The 25,524-nt window shown below is 35.7% G+C and overlaps 1 protein-coding gene across 2 annotated transcripts in view; it reads right to left on the bottom strand.

The window, feature by feature from the left end:
- The window catches only part of SHOC2 (SHOC2 leucine rich repeat scaffold protein), a 112,327-nt gene extending 87,017 nt beyond the window's left edge, over positions 1-25,310 (bottom strand). Inside the window, exon 1 of one of the 2 annotated variants that reach the window (XM_027112565.1) lies at positions 25,228-25,310. The gene's annotated coding sequence lies outside the window, so the exon portion shown is untranslated. Of the gene's footprint in view, positions 1-24,656; positions 24,765-25,227 lie in introns of those variants that run through there. The other variant, XM_027112567.1, reaches the window with a different exon arrangement.
- Positions 25,311-25,524: the final 214 nt, after the last annotated feature.

The raw sequence follows: 25,524 nt of genomic DNA, 5'->3' as shown, positions 1-25,524 counted from the left end.
ACACACACACACACATATATATACATACACACACACACACAATGGAATATTACACAGCCATAAAAAAGAACAAAATAATGCCATTTGCAGTGACGTGGATGGCCCTAGAGATTGTCATACTGAGTAAGTCAATGACAAATACCATGATATTGCTTATATGTGAATCTTAAAAATGGTACAAATGAACCTATTTACAAAACAGAAATAGAGTCACAGATGCAGAACACAAACTTATTGTTACTAAGGGGGAAGAGGGGAGGGGTAAATTGGAAGATTGGGATTTGACATAAACACACTACTATATATAAAATAGATACCTAAAAAGAACCTACTGTACAGCACAGGGAACTCTACTCAACACTCTGTAATGATCTATATGGGAAAAGAATCTAAAAAAGAGTGGATGTATGTATATGTATAACTGATTCACTTTGCTGTACAGTAGAAACTAACACAACATTGTAAATCAACTATACTCCAATAAATTTTTTTAGAAGAGTACATGCTTATTTTTTAACTAGTTTTCTCTTGTCTAGGATAAAGAGAATTATTCAGATAAGTGAGGGGGGAACTGGATGTCCAGAGACTTTAGGAGTTCTAGCTATATTAAATTTGACCCACCTTATAATCTAATTCAGTCTCTACCCTGTATTCTCATGTTAAATGTAGGTATCACCTAGCTAGCTTCTGTCTCTAAAGAATTTTGGTTAAAAGTACTACAGAAAAACAAATGCAATTAAAAAAAAAAAGCATAAGATCCGGGGCTGTGGGTTTGGGCTCCAAATCCCTTGATTAATTACAATGTGATTTCTACTTCCCTTACATTTCTAGGCCTCAGTTTATCTGAAAAATGAGTTTGGGGAGTTATATGATCTCATAGGTACCTTAAAGCTGTAAAACTCCTACTGCTAAGTCTTCACAGAAAGTAGTTCCAAAGACCAATTTTGGGTGTTCAACACATAGTAGGATATTTAAGAATTACCTTCAGACTGGAAAATTCATTCTAATAAAATGTCCAGGTCAAAACCCAAACCCTTAGAATTACAGAAAAGATACTTCCAAAATTAAGTGTGTTCTGATTATATTTACATTCTGCGACAGTAGTTACCATCTATATATATTAAAAAGCTTACTTGGTCCACATGGCTATAGGTAATCATAGCTGCAAATGTTTGGAAATACCCTTACAATGTATTAATCACAATATGTCCTGTAATACAGTCTCAGCATTTCCCAAAACGTATTTCTACAACATCTAGTTCCATGGTCAAATAGGTTTAGAATAAAATGTGTTTCTGCTCTCTGACAGCAGAAATTATTAGTACTTTTAATATAATAATGTACTTTTTTTGTTTTTTTTTGGCTGAGTTGTGTCTTCGTTGCTGTGCGCAGGCTTTCTCTAGTTGCGGCAAGCAGGGGCTACTCTTCGTTGTGGTGCACGGGCTTCTCATCGCGGCGGCTTCTCTTGCTGTGGAGCTCGGGCTCTAGGCGCATGGGCTTCAGCAGTTGCAGCACACGGGCTCAGGAGTTGTGGCATGCAGGCCTTAGAGCATGTGGGCTTCAGTAGTTGTGGCACATGTGTCCAGCAGTTGCGGCTCACAGGCTCTAGAGCACAGGCTCAGTAGTTGTGGCTCACAGGCTTAGCTGCTCCGCAGCATGTGGGATCTTCCTGGACCAGCAATCAAACCCATATCCCCTGCACTGGCAGGCGGATTCTTAACCTCTGCGCCACTAGGGAAGTACCTAGTATAATAATGTACTCTTGATGAAGAATATAATATACAAGAGTTCCCAATTTATTTGCATCAGAAAACCTTTTCTGAGGAATATCTGTATCTCATAGTTTCAAGTGAAAAGCACAAATATTTAGCAGTAAATAAAAGTCACTGTTAGACAAATTAGAACACTGATAGAACTTTACAGAATTATTTAAAAATTTGATATTTAAAAAACACTGGATCAATAATTGGAGTAACAAACACTTAAAACTGAAATCTCCAATAATCTACCAGGCATTACAATTCTCTGTAAGGATATTAGAATGAGCTTTTGTATCTGGGGCTAACAAAGTAATATATTCAGTCACACAGTCATATAGGAATGGGGTGGAAAAAATATCTACCTTCTCTGAGCTGTCACCCTGCTCCTGCTAGTAGACAAAGGGTAGGTAAAACAGAACTGGGTCAAATGAATATATGTTCAAATCAGAGAACAGAAGAAAGCTTGCCCACTAAGCTATCAAGATTTTTCAAACATATTTCTTTTAATAGAGTCATTAAGTGAGGAAAATAATTGACATTTCCCTTGAAAAACAAGATGCCATTCAGAATACCAGATTATTCCAGAACTAACATGTATTATGCCAAAAGACTTAAAATAAAAAATTCTAGTGGTAGCAACTAAAGTACAAAAGTTCAATTTTCAGATTCAACTGAAAAAGGAATCAACATCTAAATAAACTAAAGAACTAAAGAGTACTCTAATTCCTAACTACAGGCATTAGTTTCTAGTCTCATTTTTAATGCTTTGTAATGTACAAGGCTTCAGAAATATAAATTAAGGAATACAATCAAACTCAAATGTTTGTGTTTTTTTTAATTAAAAAAATGATCTAAAAGAAACTCTGTAAATGAATTGTTTTCAACTTTCAGAAAACTACATCAGCACATATTTTATTCCTTGTACTTTTTCTTTTTTTCAACTGACAAAATAACTTTAATGACCTCTAAGGTTAACATTTAACTCTAAAGTCTATGATTTTTTTTTTTTTTTGCAGTACGCAGGCCTCTCACTGTTGTGGCCTTTCCCGTTGCGGAGCACAGGCTCTGGACGTGCAGGCTCAGCGGCCATGGCTCACGGGCCCAGCCGCTCTGCGGCATGTGGGATCTTCCCGGACCAGGGCACGAACCCGTGTCCCCTGCATCAGCAGGCAGACTCTCAACCACTGTGCCACCAGGGAAGCCCTAAAGTCTATGATTTAACCACATAATGAAGGCTACTAACACTATACATATATATATATATATATATATCTCCCTTAACATTCAAGGAAAACCTGCCATGTTAACTTTGGAATTCCTATCTACAAATACCATGGTAAATATAATTCCCGAAGATCATAAAGTATCACAAAACCCAAACAAAACAAAGTAGATGTATACTTGAATCTCAATGAGAATACTGTATATGCAATGGAGTAACATGTGAGCTAATGAATATAAAGCTCGTTTAGGGGGCTTCCCTGGTGGCGCAGTGGTTTAACCCCTCATTTTTGGATTTCCTTCCCATTTAGGTCACCAGCGAGCACTGAGTAGAGAGAGTTCCTTGTGCTATACAGTAGGTTCTCATTAGTTATCTATTTTAGTACGGTATATATGGCAATCCCAATCTCCCAATTCATCCCACCCACCCCCATTCCTTGTACTTTAAAAATTATCTTAATTCTGACAAAATTGGATCTACAGCCCTTATGATTTTTGGTTTAAAAATGGCAGGGTAAAAAATGATGTGACCTCTTTCTCCTCTTGAAAAAATCTCAAAACTAAGAAAACAATGAGAAACAAATACAAACTACACTTTCATCCTTAAGCACACCAGGAGACATCCCTAACCATATGTGAGAATGCAATGGGTTAAAGAGGGATGCTGGATGGTCTCAAGCAAGGGAGAAGGCTTGCAACTTCAAATCTCAACATTATCATACCTCAGTTCTCTAAAGTACTTGGCATGGCCAGAAGGTAAGGCCAACAATCCCTTGTTTGGCATATCGGAAGCTTTCACAGATTTCATTTTGCATCACTGAGACATAGGAAAATCAGAACTGAACAAGAAATCATAGAGTTTAAAAGGGTACATGTTTTCCCTGGGGTGGGGAAAAGACTATTGTACTTCAAGGATTCAAAGAGAATTCTTTGAGAATCTACACAAACTCACTGCTACCTAAAAATGAACAGGAGAAGGAAGTCAATAGCAGAAACAGCGGATCAATATGTATAGAGTCTTCAAGGTCAAAAAATCTGACCAAGAATTAATACTGAGTCTAACAATATCGTTCAGTATAAAAACAACAGGTAAATATTATTAAATATGTAAGAACTCAAGGAATATTGTGCCTATGAACTGCTCTTGAAGAAAACACTAGTTTATAAAGTTCAATCATCCAGAAGACAAGTAGAAAAACTACGACCTCCTGGGCCTCAGCACCACCCACCAGTGGCCTAACACCAAGTCTGGGACCCCGAGGTCCCACAGCCAGAGACCCCAAGACACAGCTCCATGTACCAGTAGGCCAGCACTGGCACCAGGACTCAGCCTCATCCACTGTTGGGCAGGCACAAGCCCCTAGAACCCCTGGGCCTCAGCCCCACTCACCAGTGGGCCAACATCAGTCCCAGAACTATTGTGGCCCCACAGCCAGCCATGTAAAGACCCACCCTACCCACCAACAGGCCAGGACCACCCCAGGACTCCTCTGGCCAAGTAGCCAAATGTGCCAGGACCCAGCCCCACCCACCAGCGGCCAGCAGCCTCCACAAAAGGCGGGGCCTGGCAACCAACTAGACTGGGGGCCAGCCATACCGGAGTGTGCCCATAATAGGCAGCCCACCACAACATAAGTGCTGACAGAGCCCACAAAGAGGACATTCCTAGGACTTACAGCTCTGGTGACCAGAGGGGAGTGTGCTATTGGGATCCATAAGACATTTCCTATATAAGGCCACTATTCCAAGATCAGGAAATATAACCAATCTACTTAATACATAGAAATAAAAGTAGCAAATTAAGCAAAATCAGGGGAACAGAGGAATATATCCCAAATGAAGGAACAAGTTAAAACCCCAGAAGAACGAAGTGGAGGTATGGAATATACCCAATAAAGAGTACAAGGTAATGATCTTAAAGATGTTCAAAGAACTCCAGAGAAGAATCGATAAACACAGTGAGAAGTTTAACAAAGAGTTAGAAAATATGAAGAGCAACCACAGATGAAAACGATAACTGAAATAACTAATATATTAGAAGGAATCAACAGTAGATTAGATGATACAGAGGAATGGAGCAGCAAACGAAAGTCAGAGTAGAGGAAATCACTGAAGCCGAAAAGAAAAAAGAATAAAAAGAAATGAGGACAGTTTAAGAAACCTCTAGGACAACATAAAGCATACTAACATTCACATTATAGGGATCCTGGAAGGAGGTGAGGGTTGGGGGTGGCGCAGAGAACATATTTGAGTAGATAATAGTTGGAAACTTCCCTAACCTGGGAAAAGAAACAGACATCCAGGTCCAGAAAGCACAGACAGCCCCAAACAGGACCAACCAAAAGAGGACCACGCCAAGACACACTGTAATTAAAATGGCAAAAATTAAAGATAAAGGGAGAATATTAAAAGCAGCAAGGGAAAAGCAACAATTTATGTACAGGGAACTCTCATAAGACTACCAGCTGTTTTTCAGCAGAAATTCCACAAGTCAAAAGGGGATGGCATGATATATTTAAAGAGATGAAAGAGTAAAACCTACAATGAAGAATACTCAACCCAACAAGGCTTTCATTCAGATTTGGAAGAGAGATCAAAAGTTTTACAGACAAGCAAAAGCTAAAAGAGTTCAACACCACAAAACCAGCTTTACAAGAAAGGTTAAACCCACAACTAGAAATATGAAAATTACAAAAGGAAAAATCTCATTGGTAAAGGGAAATATACAATAAAGGTAGTAGATCAATAAAACTTGTAGGAAGGTTAGAAGACAAAAGTAGTAAAATCATCTATATCCACAATAAGTAATTAAGGGATATGTAAAACAAGAAGATACAAAATATCTTACACCAATCAAAACAGTAAATGAGAGAGGGGGAGTAAAAATGGAGGGTTGTTAAAATGCATTCAAACTTGAGATCAGAAACTTAAAATACTCACATACATAGGTATAGATTGCTGTAATATAAACCTCATAGTAACTACAAACTAAAAATCTATAATAGATACATACACAAAAAAGAGGAAAGTATCCAAACATAACACTAAGGATAGTCACCAAACCACAAAAGAGCAAAAGAAGGAACAAAAAGCACTACAAAAATAACCCCAAAACAAACAAAATGGCAACAGATACATACCTATCAACAAATACTTTTAATGTAAATGGACTAAATGCTCCAAACAAAAGACATAGAGTAGCTGAATGGATACAAAAACAAGACCCATATATATGCTGCCTACAAGAGACTCATTTCAGGTCTAAAGACACACACAGACTGAAAGCTAGGGAATGGAAAAAGGTATACCATACAAATGGAAAATCAGGGTAGCAATAATTATATCAGACAAAATAGACTTTAAAACAAAGACTGTGACCAGAGACAAAGGACATTACATGACGATAAAAGGATGAATCCAAGAAAAAGCTGTAGCAACTGTAAATACATATATGCACCCAACAAAAGAGCAGCTAAATACATAAGGCAAATATTAATAGATATAAAGAAAAAAACTGACAGTAACACAGTAATAGTAAGGGACTTGAATACCCCACTTACATCAATGGACAGATCATCCAGACAGAAAAATCAATAAGGAAACACTGGCCTTAAATGACACATTTGACCAAATGGATTTAATAGCTACATAGAGAACATTCTATGCAAAAAGCAGCAGAATACACACTCTTTTCAAGTACATATGGAACATTCTCTAGGATACATCACAAGCTAGGCTACAAAACAAGTCACAGTAAATTTAAGAAGAATAAAATCATATCAAGTTTTCCAATCACAAGGCTATGAGACTAGAAATCAACAACAAGGGAAAAAAACTGCAAAAAGCACAAACACATGGAGGCTACACAATATGCTACTAAACAGTCAATGGATCATTGAAGAAATAAAGTGAAATAAATAAAATAAATACCCAGAGACAAATGAAAATGAAAATACAATGAAGCAAAATCTATGGGACATAGCAAAAGCAGTTCTCAGAGGGAAGCTTACAGTGATACAAGCATACCTCAGGAAACATTAAAAATCTCAAATAAACAACCTAACCTTACACCTAAAGGAATTAGAAGCAATAACAAAACCCAATGTTAGCCAAAAAAAAAGAAATCATAAAGATCAGAGCAAAAATAAATGAAATAGAGACTAAAAAACAATAGAAAAGATCAATGAAACTAAAAGCAAGTTCTTGAAAAGAAAAACAAAATTGATAAGCATTTAGCCAGACTCATCAAAGAGAGGGCCCAAATAAATAAAATCAGAAATGAAAGAGAAGTTACAACTGACACCACAAAAATACAAAGGATCACAAGAGATTACTATGAACAAACATACACCAGTAAAATGGACAACACAGAAGAAAAGGACAAATTCCTAGAAATGTACCATCTCCCAAGACTGAATCAGGGAGAAACAGAAAATATGAACAGACCAATTACCAGGAATGAAATCAAATCATTAATCAAAAAATCCCCAACAAAGTCCAGGACCAGAGAGCTTCACAGATGAATATTACCAAACATTTAGAGAAGAGTTAATACATATTCTTCTAAAACTACCCCAAAAAATGGCAGAGGAAGGAATGTTTCCAAACTCATTCTATGAAGCCAGCCATCACTGATACCAAAACCAGACAAAAAACACTGAAAAAAAAACAAAAAAGATTACACCCAATATCACTGATAAACAGAAGCAGAAATCCTCAATGAATGAAATATTAGCAGACCAAATTCAACAACATATTAAAAAAATCATACACCATGATCAAGCGGGATTTCTTCCAGGGGTACAACGATGATAGTTCATTATCCACAAATCAATCAGTGTGATACACCACATTCAGAAATTAGGGACTAAAAATCATATGACCACCTCAATAAGATGCAGAAAAGCTTCTGACAAAATCCAGCATCCATTTATGATAAAAACTCTCAACAAAGTGGGTACAGAGGGAACATATCCTAACATAATAAAGGCCATTATGACAACCCTAACATTACACTCAATGGTGAAAGCTGAAATCAGTTTTTCTAAGACCAGGAACAAGACTTGCTGCTTTTACTCACATATTATAGGAAGTCCTAGCCACAACAACCAGAAAAGAAAAAGAAATAAAAGGAATCCAAATTGGAAAGGAAGTGGTGAAACTGTCACTGTTTGTAGATAACATGATATTATACGTAGAAAATCCTAAAGACACCATCAAAAAAACCACTAGAACCCATTAATGAATTCCATAAGCCTGCAAGATACCATATTTACAGACAGAAGTCTGTTGCTTTTCTATACACTAACTAAACGATCAGAAAGAGAAATTAAGAAAACAATTCCATTTACAACAGCATCAAAAAGAATAAAATACCTGGGAATAAATCTAATTAACGTGGTAAAAAAAAAAGACCTGTACCCAGAAAACTATATGACTCTGATGAAAGAAACTAAAGATGATACAAACAGATGGAAAGATACACCATGCTCATGGACTGGAAGAATTAATATTTTTCCATACTACCCAAGGCAGATTCAATGCAATTCCTATCAAAACACCAATGGCACTGTTCACAGAATTAGAATAAATAATTCTAAAATTTGTATGAAAACATAAAAGACCCCAAAAAGCCAAAACAATCTTAAGAAAGAAGAACAAAGCTGAAAGTATCATGCTACCTGATTTCAAACTATACTACAAAGCTACAGTAATCAAAACTGTATGGTACTGGCACAAAAACAGACACATAGATCAATGGAAACAAAGGGAGAGCTCAGAAATTAAGCCCATGGACTTATGGTCAATTAATCTACAACAAAGGAGGCAAGAATACACAGAGGGGGAAAAGACATCCTCTTCCATAAACGGTGTTGGGAAAACTGGACAGCTACAAGCAAAAGAATCAAACTAGACTTTCTCAGACCGTATACAAAAATAAATTTAAAATGGATTAAAGACTTAAATATAAGACCCTGAAAGCATAAAACTTTTACAAGAAAACAAGCAGTACATTCTTTGACACCGGTCTTAGAAGTATTTTTTTTGTATATGTCTCCTCAGGCAAGGGAAACAAAAGCAAAAACAAACAAATGGGACTACATCAAACGAAAAGCTTTTGCATTAGTGAAGGAGACTATCAATAAAATGAAAAGGCCACCTACTGAATGAGATTAGATATTTGCAAATGACATATCTGATAACGAGTTAATATCCAAAATATATAAAGAACTCATACAACTCAATGCCAATAAAACAAACAACCTAATTAAAACATGGGAAGAGAAGGTGAATAGATATTTTTCCAAAGAAGATACGGATGGCCAACAGGTACATGAAAAGATATTCAACATCTTCAATCATCAGGGAAATGAAAATCAAAACCACAATGAGATATCACCTCACACCTGTCAGAATGGCTGTCATCAAAAAGACAACAAATAACAAGTGTTGGAGAGGATGCGGAGAAAAAGGAATCCTTGTGCACTGCCAGAGGGAATGTATATTGGTACAGCCACTATGGAAAACAGTATGGAGGTTCCTCAAAAAATTAAAAGTAGAACTACCATGTGATCCAACAATTCCACTCCTGGGTATTTACCCAAAGAAAACTAATTTGAAAAGATATATGCATCCCTATGTTCACTGCAACATTATTTATAATAGCCAAGATATGTAAACAACCTAGGTGCCCATCAAATAGGTGAATGAATGTGGTATATACAATGGAATATCACTCAGTCTTAAAAAAGTATGAAATCTTACCATTTATGACAACATGGATGGACCTAGAGAATATTATGCTAAGTGAAATAAGTCAGACAGAGAAAGACAAATACCATGTGATTTCACTTATATATGAATCTAAGAAACAAAACAAATGAACAAACATAACACAACAGAAACAGAGTCATAGATACAGAGGATAGGTGGTTGCTTACAGGGGTGGAGGAGAAGAGAAATACGTGAGGGAGATTAAGAGGTACAAACTTTCAGTTACAAATTAAATGAGTCACGGGTCTGAAATGTACAGTATGTACATTATAATGTACAGTACAATTACATAATATCTTTTTATGGTGACAGATGGTAGCTACACTTATCATAATGATTATTTTGAAATGTACAGAAATAGCAAATCACTATGTTGTGTACCAGAACTAACACAGTCCTGTAGGTCAATTATACTTCAAAAACAAACCAAAAAAACCTGAAAGAAAAATAGATCAGATCTGTGGTTACCATAGGGGGAGGGGAGATTAGATGAAGGCAGTCAAAAGGTACAAACTTCCAGTTATAAGATAAACAAGTACTAGGGATGCAATGCACAGCATGATAAACATAATTAACACTGCTATATGTTACATATGAAAGTTGTTAAGAGAGTAAATCCTAAGAGTTCTCATCACAGGGAAAAAAAAGTTTTTCTATTTCTTTAATTTGTACAAATCTTTAATTCATATCTATATCAGATGATGGATGTTCACTAAATCTATTATGGTAATCATTTTATGATGTACATAAGTCAAATCATTATGCTGTACACCTTAAACTTACACAGGGCTGTATATCAAGTATATCTTAATAAAACTGGAAGAAAAAAAGAAAAACTACTGACAAAAGGACAAGTTTTGAGCATAAATTCCATTTCATTATTGGTCTTAGAATTTTAAAAAAAAGAGAGATGTTTATGGCTACAGAATATAATGTATATATTACAATCCCAACAATGCTGTTATATAACCAACAAAAACTGGAGAGGAAATGGACTAAGGTATGCTTACACCTTTATACTGTACGCTTTATACCTTTAAGTATACTTCAATTGTTACAGCTCGATCTATGTCTTAATCTCTTAGCTATAAAAGATGAGGAAATAAGCATAAATATAGATAGTATAATATAGATGAACTAAATACACTCATTAAAGGAAAAAGTCTGATAGTAGATCACAAAACAAAATATAACTACGCATACTAGATTCACCCCACCTCACCCAAATTTGAAAGAATGAAAATGAAATACAGGCAGATTCTATATGTTCAAAATGACATAGGTATTATATAGACACAAGAATATTCACTGTAACACTATATGTAACAATATATTCAAACAACCTAAATATCCATCACCAAGGGCCTGGTTACATAAATTATTTTTTATTCAGTGAAATATTATGTAATTATTTAAAAGAATGGGGCAACAACCATGTACTGGTATTAAACAATTGAGATAGTAAAGCATACTGGCTAATAGTAAGGACTCTGCAGACAGACTGCTGGAGTTGAACTTCCAGCTCCACAACTTATTAGCATTTTACTTAAAGTTTCTATGCCTCAGTTTCCTCCTCTGTAAGAAGGGGATAAATAATATTATCACAACTCTCAAGGTTGTGAAGAAGATTAATAATGAATACCAAAGTGCTTTTTAGAACAGGGCCTAGAACATACAAAGCACTGCATAAGTATTAGATTAGTTATAGTTAAGTGAGAAAAACCCAGCTGTAGAACAGCATAGTATGCTATCATTTATGAAAAAATTAATATATTAACATATGCTTATATATGTATAAATTATCTGTAGAGGTACACACAAAACTGATAGTGGTTTCCTAGGAAGGGAAACCAGGCAGAAGAGGTTTCAGAGTGGGAGAGAGATTTGCTTCACATGTCTATATCTTTTGGACTTTGTATCATAAGCATATACTGATCAGATAAAAATCAGTACTTAAAAATCAGTACCCTTAAAAACGTTAAGGAATCTAGGATGACTGAACACAATGCTATTTTTCTGATTAGTTCTCTGACTACTATGCCTAAGGTACGTTTACTCAGATCAAAGGTCATAAATAGCAAACTCTCAGAGACAAATGTATTTCTTCAAAGTACCTATGAAAGTTCAGATATTTAATATGTTACTACATAATATACAAAGCGTATTTATCTTTGGAGACAACACTACAAATACAAATGTTAAAAAGTGTTCATAGCAATGTGCATATAAATAGCAAAACATTAGAAATAACCTACATGTACATCAGTAGTCTCAATAAATTATGGTGCCACACAATGGAGTATCATTTAGACATTTAAAATGACAGCATATACATGCAGTATAAATTTATGTATAAAATTATAACTTTGTTCATAAATGATAAACAGTAAATTATGGACTCTTTCTATACAAGAATACAGATATAGTTCGTTCCTTTTCATTGCTATAATTTGTGGTATGACACCATAATTTACTTAATCATTCTCATATCAACTGACATTTAGGTTGCTTCTATTAGCCTTTTTTTTTTTTTTGGCCAGTACAAACAATGCTTCAACCAACATAAATCTTCATACACAGGAACCAGTATTTCCATAAAGCAGATTCCTGAAAGCAGACTGTTTGGTCAAATCTAATGTGCATTTTAAATATTTATGGGTAGTTCCAAACTGTCTTCTTCTAAAGAGATGGCATCAATTTATACTCTCCCAATATTGCCAATTATTATTTGTTCTCATTTTTGTCAATCTGATGTATGAAAAATGATATATTATCTAATCTATACTTCCTTGATCAGTGAGGGTGAACAAATCTTTCCATTCTTTCACTATTTGTGGTATTCAGACAAAAAACAGACCATAGCTACACTATTTTTAACACACATTGTGGTTTAAATTTTTCTTACAGTGCCAATATTTAATAAATGGGAGCTTCACATACAAATTCAGACCTCTACTTTCATTTTAAAAAATTCAAAAAAAGTGGGCACCACTGGGTTAACATTTCTTAAGGACAAAAAGCAACTGGTGCTAAATAGAAGTTGTGCCCACCCAGTGCTCTCCAACTTAACAATCTCATATATTAACCTTACTGAGTTCACTTATGTTACCTGCCTGATCTCCTGTAGGAATTTAAGTTTAGCACCCCATTACTATTGAGTTATTTGTTTACGTACTAGTTATCAGAATTCTTCCAATGAAGGATATATGTGTGTATATATATATATGCATATATATACACATACATATAAATACATGTAATTATATATAATATTTTCTCTCGATTTTTTTAACTTAATCATATTGTTCATCTATATATATAAATATATATAAAATCTTAAAGTCTAAAAAACACCCATCAAATGATAGCAATGTTTACCCTTGGTTATTAGGATGGCTTTCACTTTTATTTATCTCTGTATTATTTATTTAATACATACAATAAGCATTCCCTCCTTTTATAATCAGGGAGGGGGGGAAAAGGTATGTTCATTTTGAAACAGAAAATGATAGTTTGGTTATGTTCACTTGTAACCTGACAAAGGATAATAAAATGTATTTATAAAGAAAACCTGAATATATAATACAAGAGGAGCTCAACATAATCAAAGCCCATTTAAATTAGTCTACAACAGCTCATGAGGAACTAAATATATTCAATACTTCAGATGTGAATTGTAATGTACATTGTTTTACAAGAGATATTCAAAAGTACCTGGAGTGATCTGATTCACACTGAAGTTATAAACCAAGTTTTTGAATATTGGCAGTTCAGAAACCAGTCTTTCCCTCCATTTATGAATATTTCAATTTTTATAAACATAAAAACTATATTTTCATCCAGTCAACATTTTATTTAATACATACTAAATGCTATGCACTGTGCAAGATGCTAAGTATGCAACAATAACAAGGCAAAGTCCTTACCTGTAAGCTCACCAACAAGTGGAAAAGGCAAAAAACATAGTGTGGTAAGAGCTGTTGAAGCACAAAGAGAAGGCACTTAAACCAGCCTTGGAGTTTGGGGGACTCAGGCTTCTTCTTAAAAGAGATAACATCTAAGAAGGAATCAACTAAAAAGAGTGGGAGGGAGTCAGGAATCCTGGAATCATCCTGACTCCTCTCTCTCCTCCAACTTTCATATCCTAACAATCACTAAATCCTACCCATTCTTCCCATAAAACTTCTGACTCTTCAACTTCTCTTCATTCTCATTGCCACTACCCTGTTCCAGGGTACACTGAATACTCTCCTCTAATAGCTTTGTAACTGGTCTCACAACATGCACTCCCCATCCTGTCCCTAACCTAACCACTACACTGTAATTAGAGTGATCATTCAAATATTCAAATCTAATCAAGCAACTGTCCAATTTAGAACACTTGGAGGGGAGAATAGGTGGCCCCACAAACACAGCCCTCAGGATAAAATCCAAAATTCTTGGCAATAACCACCAAGCCTTTCAATATCTGGCCCCTGACTTCGCCTGCCATAACTCCAACATTCCCCACCTTGTCCTCTGGTCACATGAACTTCTTTCAGATCCCATAGCAAGTCCTGCTATCTCTTGTCCCCAGGACTTTGCATGAGCTATTTCATTCGACCAGAAACAGGTTTACAGTTCTTCATTGAGCTAACTCCATGTATCCTTCAGATCTCAGTTCAGAAGTCAGGGAAGCCTTTCTTGACTACTCAAAAGCCTTTCTGAATACTGCCTCCCCCCGCTCTGTGCTCCCATTTAAAACTCCCTCATTAGAATATTTTTCACACTGTATCATATTTGTCAGGTTAGTTGTCTGACTCTCTCATTTAAAGTAGTGGGAAAACAGGGAGCCTTCTGTCTTTTTCACAGTTGTATCCTAATATTTATAAATAATACCTGGGAGTTATATTTACTGAAAGAATTATAAATATTTGTTAACTTGGCTTTATCTACCCTACTAAATAGCAGCCTCCTTACAATTTCTACTCTAAAGTACAACTTCAAAGATACTATTAACTTTTTGTTAAGCACTCAATAAGCATGTATTAAACACTTGCTGAAGACAGTTGAACAATAAGCAAAGACAAAAACCTTGTCTCATTGCAAGGTTTCCCTATACTCTACCTAAAATTAACTCTAAATCACTCCGATTTTTTAATGAATACCTAAAAATGGCAACATTTCAACTATTTTCCTTTGTTTTTAAAGACCTGAAATGCTCCTTACTCTTTTACGTAGTTTAAAGGACAATAAACTGCTCTCCCCTCCAAATCACATAAAGCTATATATTTTTGTAGTTCAAAAGTCAAAAAAAGGAATCTTCAAAACTGGAAGACCAAAGATCAAGAAAGCATCCAAAATTAACATGTTCAAGGGAATGTTATTGTTCAGAGAGAAATGGAAAAACACATCCTTAAACAGCATGAGTGAACATGAGGTGAGAGTACTTTTCATGGAGGCTAAAGAAATAGCTGTAAATAAAGAAATAAAATGCTCTGTATTAGTCCATCTTAATTAGAATCATGCCAAGAGTGTACAACTCATAGCACCTCTAAATTCATTCATTCAGCTTTTCCCCGCTGTGGTAAAGAGGCAAGATGAAATAGTTTGGACTGACATGGAGAAGGACTAAATTTTATATAGTAGCAAATACATGAGAGTTTTTCAAGAAATCTGGTGTTCTTTCTTATGGGAAAGAATAAGACTTATTACGTAATTTTGATTCTGAGCAAACAGAAGTTTTAAGCAAAGAATTGAAAATTTGTTTATTCAACCTAAAAGTCAATCCATAATTGAGACTACAGCCCTCTTGTATAACACTTCAACTCACTATATATATATATAAATTGCAAGATTCTCCAGCAAAAGAAAAGGCAGGGGTGGGGTAGATTTAAATGTCTCAATATGATTAAGATATAATAATAAACATCAAATATCTTGAGCAAACTTTATCTGAAAAACTCTTATGCCACACAATCTCAAAGATTTGCTTGTGAATATTTGTTTAAACTGCCTTTCTTTCCAATGAACTCAAATCGTCACACAGAACCTAAGTATTCCCAACATACACTTTACTCTTCATTTAACATGGGCTAATTGGCAATAAATCAAAAAGCTGGTTACCTAATTATCAGTGTAAAGCACAAGAGATAAAATGTAATTGCTATCTTAGGTTATAGGCACTAAGGTGACTACAGTATTCACAAAGTATTTTCAACTTAAACAAATGATTTTCAGTACTTTTAAGCTAAAAATTAATTACATTTAACTGCTTTGTTTTTGTATGTATAAACCCACACATTCTTTCACTAGGTCTTATCTGATTATAAATCCTTTCCATTACTCATTCTATAAACTATTTTTCAGAAACTGTCAGAAAAAAATATAAACAAAAAAAATTTACTACACATAGCAAGATTAGAAGTGTGGTCTCAAAGAAGGTATCTTACATTCAAGCATCAGTATTTAGTAAGTTGTCATTATTATAAAACAAATAGCCTTTCTCACATTCACAGAGTTCATTTTTGAGATTATTTAGATGAAGACCGTATGTTCAACTAATTATTTATCTAGTCGTCCTAATAGCTGTTAAAATAGGATTTACACCGTGCATTTTGGGCCTTAAAAATATAATCTTGTTATCTCTGTATTACATTTTTAAAAATATCCCAAAGCAAAAAATCCTCCTCATACAAGATCAAAAGAAATACGTTGAGCAACCCGGCCCAATTTAACTTAGGATTAATAAAGAATTTCTCCCATCAGAAGCTACTCTAAATATTGACAGGCATCCCTCGCTTATAGTTTTGAATATACATTAAAAAAAAACCACACATTTATTTTTGTAACTTAACACATTAAATCTAAGCAGTTCCCAACTGGTATGTACCATCTACTATTGTGTGACTATAACTGCAAAATATGATTCCCACCTACTTTACAGAAGCTGTGATGTAAAAAAATTCTTACACCACAAAGATGTAAATCCCATTTAGTAATGTGCAGGTTGCAAGTGATATAGTACTTAAATTATGCCAGAAAGGTAAAACATTATTTGGCCTTACTTAATTTCAATTACTCTCAGAAGCAACTCAAATATTATCAAATTGTTAGTTATAAAAACTGGATAATGGTATGGTCAGAAAAAAGATGTGTCAATTAATAAATTATTTGTATTTTTATACATGAATCTACATTTGCAGATCATTCATCTTCAAAGAATTTGAATAAAATACAGCAAAACTTCAATTATATGAAACAATTTCAACTTTCTTTGATAAAACAAAAATCTTCAAGATCTTACCACAGGATCATTATTATTATATCAATTATCACAGTGTGTGTGTGTGTGTGTGTGTGTGTGTGTGTGTATGGAAATGTCAGGCATAAGTGTGCTCCTGTTGAAAAAAGGTCAGATAAGTTTTTTATATTTTTGTATGCAGATAATTAGTTATGCATCAAAGTGTTGTTGACAGAGCTGACTCTATAAAAATTATATAGCTGACTTTTAAGGCAAATTTATTGTCATTCCTTTTTCATATCACAAAAATCTTTAAACTGAGACATTTAACTCTAATATCCATTTCCTTGATATTATAATTAGTGTAGATCAACTCAGTCCCTTTTTTAATTAACAAAATAAGCTGGTAAAAGTATGTTTTACCAAATGCCTTCACAATATACTATCCTGAACAATGGATATAAACTAGTGGATTTCATTCTTTATATTTAGTTTCTAATCAGTTTCAGTATCTGGTTCTCACAGTCTGACACAATGCTGCAACGTTTGGGTTGCACAACATTCTAGGGGAAATGTTTAAAATTATTTCCACTGAAATATTTAAGTCCTTTACACAAGCATCATGGAAATGTTTACATCAGTTGTCAAACTTTTTAAATAAAAATATTAAATTTTAATAGATTTTTTTTTAATGTTTGTGCTTCAAAAATAGTGACTCCATTTTTAAAAAGTCATTTTTCTCAAGCCCCAAAACAATTCTTGCTTTTCATGCCTTATTTGCAACCTAAAACATTACTACCTGATCTATGTCACTCACTCACTCACTGACCATCATTATATTTGATCACCTTTAGGTCGTTACTGCCCAAAGCCCGACAGTCTCACATGTTTTGGCACTTCAATACACTTTGTTCTTGTCCTAAATACTCATGTTCTGTGCGTACTACTATAAGCTATTATATAACAGGAGGTGGGAAAAATTAAAAAATATTGCAGCACTACAAACCATTTAACATGCTGAGTTTCCACAGTTGCTTAGTGGGTGTTCTGAAACTAGGCCATATTTCTAGTATTAAGAATTTCAAATCCCTACTTCCAAAGTACAGAAATAACTATTTTCAAGATTAAATCATAAAACCTTACTATTTTAAGCTCCCTGGTATATAAGCATCCCATTTCTGTGAGTTTAAAACTGTAATTAACACATGGTAGATAAACCAGTATTTGTTTTAGCAACAAATAAGAAATAACTAGCTCTTTTATCTATCCTTATAATACTCAGAGAATTCAACAGGTTACAAAACTAAGACAAAATGCAATTTATATGAACCAGAACTAAAGCCCTTCAGTGAAATATCAAATTCTTTATCCCAGAAGATATAAAAAACAAAGTTGAATTAAATATAATCTATTTCAGGTCACCCAAGCAAAGAAGTAATTATGACCTGCAATCTAATTTTTCCAGTCCAGGTTACCAAGAAATACCAAAAATAAATAAATAAACAAAACTTACTCTCTTTAACAGTTTAAAAGTTGCAGAAATATTTATGTCATTTTGTCATATCGTTGCAACAGGTATGTTTTCATTCAAAACTGATGAAAACATGTTGTTACTCAATTTTACATATTTCATACCTCAGTACATAAAGAAACACATGGTAGGTATAAAACCTACAAACTTTAAGGCAGTAATATTATACTGCACTGATTCAGTACTTTCAGACAATTATTTGCTTCAACTTGGTTTTACTCAGTAAATACTTATAATACCTATTACGTTTCGTCTCATTAAGCGAATCTTCCCAATAACAAAAGGTTAACACATTAAAATTCTTAATTGTATCATTTTAGATGGAAATCTTTCTGAACTATAATACATGCTCCTGTGTCATCTTTAACAAAATTTACTAACAGCAATTAATCTCGTCATGATCCTACATCATTTTTGCTACACTGTTCTCCATATAAAACAAATGACATCTTAAAAAGATTTCAAACGTTTATCCCATAAATTTGCCTTAAACTGCTATATTCTTTTAAATGTGTTATATCTGCTTTTTAAGTATTTTACCCTTGCTCTTACTTTCAACTTTCATGTGGTCTCGAGGAGTACCCCAGTCTTTTACATTTGGTTAACAAACTTTTTTAAATTGTACATTTTAAGAGTTTAGAGAGCCCTCAATTAAGACCTAGGGGATTCAAAGAGCAGGAAATGTGTTTAAGAGCAAAAGCACTATGACAACTCTTTGTTCTTTTCAGTGGCCTGTTTGTTTGGGGGCCCGAGACTATTAATTTAAACTAATTTTCTATTAAGAGCCTACAAAGTCAAGACATTGTATACTGGAGAAATGGTAGTAAAGGCGGCGGACATACTTGATGCTCATCATGAAGCTTACAGTCTAGCAAAAAAACAAACACATCGTTACAAAAATAATTTAGTCTTATAAAAAGGAAATACAGGTGTGGTAAGGGACCTTAAAACAGGAGAACCTAACTAGAGATCAAAGGCCTCCCCAAGGATATGATATGGAGGCCTGAAGGGCAATTATAGGAAGTTAGCCAGGTGCAGAGAGCATGGGGTTGTATCCAAAGAGATGATACCAGAAACGTTTTAGTTTCCTAAAAAATAACCTTGAGATAAGTGAAATGTTATAATATTTATGAGGTAATTGCTAAAACGTGAACATTTAAAAAGGATTTCTCAGATTTCTATAATGAAAATAACAGGAAGAATCAAAACCAAAAAAAAAAAAGCAACACAAGAATTTTTAAATGGGAAAACTATGGCATTTTGGAGGGAATGAAGTTTGGAATGACAAATAAGGTCCCTCATTGTGCCCTCAAATAAGTATTAAATCATCCTATATGAAAAATTACTTAATATTCAAGTTCAGAGAACTTTTAAATCATATAAAGCCATATAAAGACTTCTACCAGGATATAACTGCTGATCATAGTCTGACTTACCTAAAGCAAACAGTGACACTTTGAAATAAGTATGAGAAGAGGTTGTTTTTGTTGTTGTTGTTTTGTGTTTCTTTTGTGCTTTTTTTTGCGGTACGCGGGCCTCTCACTGTTGTGGCCTCTCCCTGTTGCAGAGCACAGGCTCCGGACGCACAGGCTCAGCGGCCATGGCTCACGGGCCCAGCCGCTCCGCGGCATGTGGGATCTTCCCAAACCAGGCACGAACCCGTGTTCCCTGCATTGGCAGGCAGATTCCCAACCACTGCGCCACCAGGGAAGCCCGAAGAGGTGTTTTTAATGTTCTCAGAAGAGTACATTTTAAATGTTTGTATAATAAAACCTTACCGTGAGTTCTAAGGAAGGAAATTCATAAATGTTACCTTAACATGATGCATACATGCTGAGAAATATATATTTAAATATGATTTTGAAACATTTTATCATTATCCAAGTTCTAATTCTCAGAATTATTCCACATTAGGCTGATATGTTCTTGTATTTAATTAAAATATTAATGGAAAATATACAGTTAAAAGTTTTAAATAATAATTTGGAGCAGCTCCCCAACATTAATGGAGATCCATAGTTCAAGGCCCAAATTAAATGAGGTACACAAGACAGAACAATCTCTAAAAATGATAACTTTAATGAGAGCCTACTGTATCACTTAAAAGATTAGGTCATACATGGACTCCATATTGTTATTCCCTGCAGTTCTCCAATGGACCTTAACATCTCTAACTTCTATGCTTTTTCTACCCTCTACCTATCCAACTTATTCCTCAAGAGTTAGTTCAGGTTGTAACCTTCAGTAAGCATTGCTGGTTATACATGCAGTCTGAATCTTAACTCATCTGAGTTCTTCAGTGTATACTGCTATCAAAGCGCTTGTCACATTGTAAAACAATTTACTGTGTGTCCCGTTCATGCAACAAACCGTGAACTTACTGAAAGCAGGAAACATAGTATATTTATTCCTGTTCCCTCACAGTATGGGACACACATGGCACTCAGTAGAAGGTCTATGACATTAGTGAGTATGAAACTAGTTAGTAAGAAATATTTATAGAACAAAATTTAAAAGTTAACTTAAAGACTATCTGCAAAATTGTGAAAGTCCTGAAAGCAGGAAGGACTGTTGTACAACACAAAAGTGGACACTGAGAAAGCCCAAATTTAACTGATGAAACTAACTCAAAATTCTAGACATTATCTGTGTCAGAAAAAGTCATTCCACTTTACCTCAAAGACATCAGAAAAACTAAAAGAAAAAAGACTTATCTGTCAACTGTGAAATTACTTAATTATATTTTCAAGATTTATAAATAGTGTTTGAGGGCAAATAAAATGCTTAAACTGTGTGTTCACAGTGCTATGAACATTAGAAGACAGACATGCCAAAATACTTCATAAAAGTCTTTCAGGTTCATTTCACATAGGGACCAATTATACCCTCTTTTAAGGTCACCTGTAATGTTTTAGCTTCAAGCAATTTGTTCATTCTTTCCGATAAAAAAACCTTTACCTTTTACAGCATGAGCTACTTTTTGCAATCAGTTCTAATCTTTAGAAAAGTTGGAATGAGACATATAGTGTGAAATAATCTAATTAGTTCTTTAAATCTTGATAATGGCAATATCATACTTTCTCAAAAAGCACATATGTTACCAACATCTCAAAAGCTGAAGAGCCCTCTGTAATTAGAATACTCTTTTCACATGTTAAAACTTTGATTTGCTGAGTTAAAGATGATGTGCTGAAAAACTGGGAATCAGGAGAAAATGCCAAAGACAGAAGGAACATTAGTTTACCTTAAAATAATGCAGTTACGTATTTTAGAACATAACTCAGTTTCTTAGACTTATGCATGCTCTTTTCTACCTGCACTGGTTGACAATTAGATTTCAGAACACTCTATAATATATCAAGTTCAAGCACACCATAGGTCACCTTGTAACTCAGAAACTTTTCGTATTTTAAAAGTCAGTGTAGTTAGGAAAATACAAACTTTATTACATTAACAGAAAAAAATATTTCCAGAAAGACCTACAGCACACAACTTTGATACAATGTAAAATTCAGAAGACAGGAATAGCAAATTTTACATATATATTCTTTAGCGGGTTAAAGATTTAACTTTTATATATTATTTAGCGGGTTAAAGATTTAACCTTAAATTATTAATTATAATATGCCTAATGTATAACATGTAATGCATGAAATGTAAGTCCAACAATAAGCAAAAATAGCAACCAATTTAGTATCTGCAGTAGTCATTTCTCAAGTACCACATAAAAGTACTTTACCACTCTGCTGCTAAATGACAGCCAATTTCTAATTCATCTATAACAAAGTATTTACTAATTCCCCACTAGTCTTATAAAACTTTGGCATTTCTGTATCTAAGTTTCCTCTCCTAATTGATATAAACTAGTTCAAGAACACTTCCACCACCACCACCACCCCCAAAAAAAAGAACACTTCCACCAAGCCCAAGCTATAGACCTCAGAACTGACTGAAGGACTTGGAGTCAACTTGTTTTTCTGGGGTTTTTTTTATTGTTTTGGGGGTGTTTTGGCCTTGTTTGGGGTTTTTATTACTATAAGCATAGATTCTATGCTTTTCCATTCATGAATGATACATGAATGATATAGTGAACTGAATCCTATAAAGATATAGTCTTTCATTTAATCTTCAACCTCCAAAAAACTTCATCCTTATATCTGTATGTCAGGGTTAGTGTATATTTTTTAGTAAAAAAACACAACAGATTTTGATATTTTTTCTCATAAGATGATATATAAAATCTAAAAACTTTAAACTGTTTAAAGAACACGTCTTACAGAAATACTAAATTACACAACAGATATTGATAATCCAGCATATGTTTAAAACAAATATGAATGCAATTTAACTGTCTGGATAACAAAGAATTTCAATTTTATTCACGCTTCCCCTCAAAATCCATATAGGTAAGCCAAGGCAAAAAAAAAACCAGCAGCTATTCAGAAGCCATCTATGAGCATTCCACATAGAATTCCAGTTTATATCTCTTGAACGTGGGACAAGCCCTGTCCCAAGTCACTGAAGAAACAATATTTAAAAAGTATAATTCCAGCAAGCATAACAAAAGAATTTATAATTTTAGTGCTCCTTTTGAAAAGTGGAATGTTTCACATTTCTGACTGGTTTCTAGTTCACAAGTTATTGTATGAGTCTTACTTGCTACAATTATCAAAACACAGCTCTGATCAACTTTCTGAATACAGTAGTTTAAAAACTAAAAAAAAATCCATCTGCAAGTTATTAATGTATTTCTTAATATCACTCTTTAATCCACAACAATTCATAACAAATAAGAGAAAATCTTAAACACTTGAAAATTGTATTATCAGAAACCAGAAAACAAGTGCCAACCTGAGATAAATGTTTTCTTCAAAAACTGAACACTTTGGGAAAAGTAGTAACCTTACAGATAGACCAAGTTCATATCTCCAAACTGGCATTTCAAGAATACAGTTTTATATGTCAGCTTTATCTTACATTTAAGCCATCTGAAAGTCACAAAACTTAAGACAAAGCCTTTATTTCTCTGCTATTTTTAAATGCATATTCATAATTAAATAAAACTTTTACAGTGTACCTGATTTCCAAATTAGTATTTAAAAGATTTATCACATTCAGTCTAAGATCCTTATGTTGGGAATGGTCATTTACATACTTATTCCTAATAATTCTTGTCACTGTCACACAGAAAACATCAACACTTGACAAATTCAAACTATGAACTAAGCTTACTGAATGTTACAAATTGTACCCAATATCTACGTCTCTTCAAATACATACTAACAAACAGTTACAAGGGCTATGGCATGTAAAGCTGAGGGTAGAGGTTAGCAACTAATAAACAGGTTTTTAAAATTAAGACAATCTTTCAGTGTTGATGCTACATTTAGATAAAAAATACTTAGTTACACAAGTGTACCCTAAGATTCTGAAAAACATAACAAAAAATAGTTTTAGATACAATTATCCATTACTCTGAGCAGATACGAGAAAGTGCTGACATTTATGAAGAAGTGTACAAAACTGCACAGGTGTAAGCTTAGATGTAGACTGTTGGTACTTATCGTGAGGGAGGCAAATACTATACAGTCCACATCTGCAACCCAATTTTGCTTCAGCATCCCCAAAGACTTAGAAAACATTTTTTTGGGTAGGTTGCAAAACATTGCTTCCTCTTTTATTCTCATCACCCCCATTATAATACAAAGCAACAGACAAGAAAATCAAATCACCAACTGAAAGGGTTGAAGGTTTAATTAAACACACACACACTCAAAAGCATCTTCTTTTCAACTACCGAAACGGTATTCATTTCACCTGTTTGTACATCCATATTAACACAATTACACAAACCCTCTTGATTTTTTTTAAAAAAGGAGCAATTAATGGCTTGGCGTCATTATTCTTCTACCTAGGAAAGGGGGGGAGGGGGATGGTACAAAACAATGGATACTGAGGGGCTGGGGAAAAATCGTTTTGTCCTGAAGCCTCTAGCATGGGGCGGGGGGGGGGGGGGGGGAAAGAAGAGTACTTTTCCTCTGTCCCTAAAATCTACCGCGGAAAGAGGTTGCCATTAGGCATGTCCAACAGAGCAGTCCTGGATGCCTACAACTCGCTTCACCAAGCAACACACCCAAAGCCGACTCACCACTCTTCAAGGAACGGAGAGAAAACGGGGAGAGCGCGGTGGGCTTTGGGGAAGGGGCGAGGAAAGACTCCACCCCGTAGCACTACCGCCGCGCCAGGGCCCCCGCCAACGATTCACACGCCCACGGGGCGCCCGGCAGCTTGGGCGCGGTGACCCCGGGAGCCCAGTGGAGCAGCACCGTCCTCCGGGCGCCTCCGGGCGCCCCCGGCCCCGGTTCTCGAGCCGGTTTAGTCCTCGCCCGGGCGCTGTCCTGGTCGCCCGCCGCCACCGCAGGCCCGGCCCCGGACGCTGTCAGCCGGCCGGCTCGCTCTCGGCGCTCGGCTGTGGGCCCCGCACGAGAGCCAGCTACTAGGGCCCGGCCCTCCCGGAGACAGCACCCAGGAAAGCGGCGGCGGCGGCGCCTCCCAGGGCCCCGGCCCCTCGGGCCTCGCCCCGGCCCCGCCGGCTCGCGCCTGTCAGGACGCGCGGGGCCTCCCCCTATCGACAGCCCGCCCGACCGCCCGACGGGCAGGAAGGAAGGCAGGAAGAACCGGCCAACAGGCACCCTCCCGCCTCAGCGGCCCCTAGTTACCGTCAGGAGCCGCGACTCCGCCATCCTCCTCGCTCGCCCTCCTTCCTCCTCCTCCTTGGAGGCGACTCTGCCCAACCGCCGCCCCCCGCCCGCCCCTCCCCCACTCGCCCCGCCCCGCCCGCCCGCCCCCTATACACACTCTCGCTCCTACCGCCCCGCCCCACCCCTCCGGTGCAGGCCCGTCAATCGCTGGGGAAGAAAAACAGGCGGAGCCAGGGCAACAGACGCTGCCCAATCAGAGTGAGGCACTGTCGCCAGCGACGCTACCCAATCAGAGTAAGGTATGGGCGCCTGCTT

Source organism: Aethalodelphis obliquidens, unplaced genomic scaffold, assembly GCF_003676395.1.
Source record: "Aethalodelphis obliquidens isolate GAN/ISIS:26980383/991018 unplaced genomic scaffold, ASM367639v1 scaffold11, whole genome shotgun sequence".
Lineage (NCBI taxonomy): Eukaryota > Metazoa > Chordata > Mammalia > Artiodactyla > Delphinidae > Aethalodelphis > Aethalodelphis obliquidens.
This window is presented reverse-complemented; position numbering and strand designations above follow the sequence as displayed.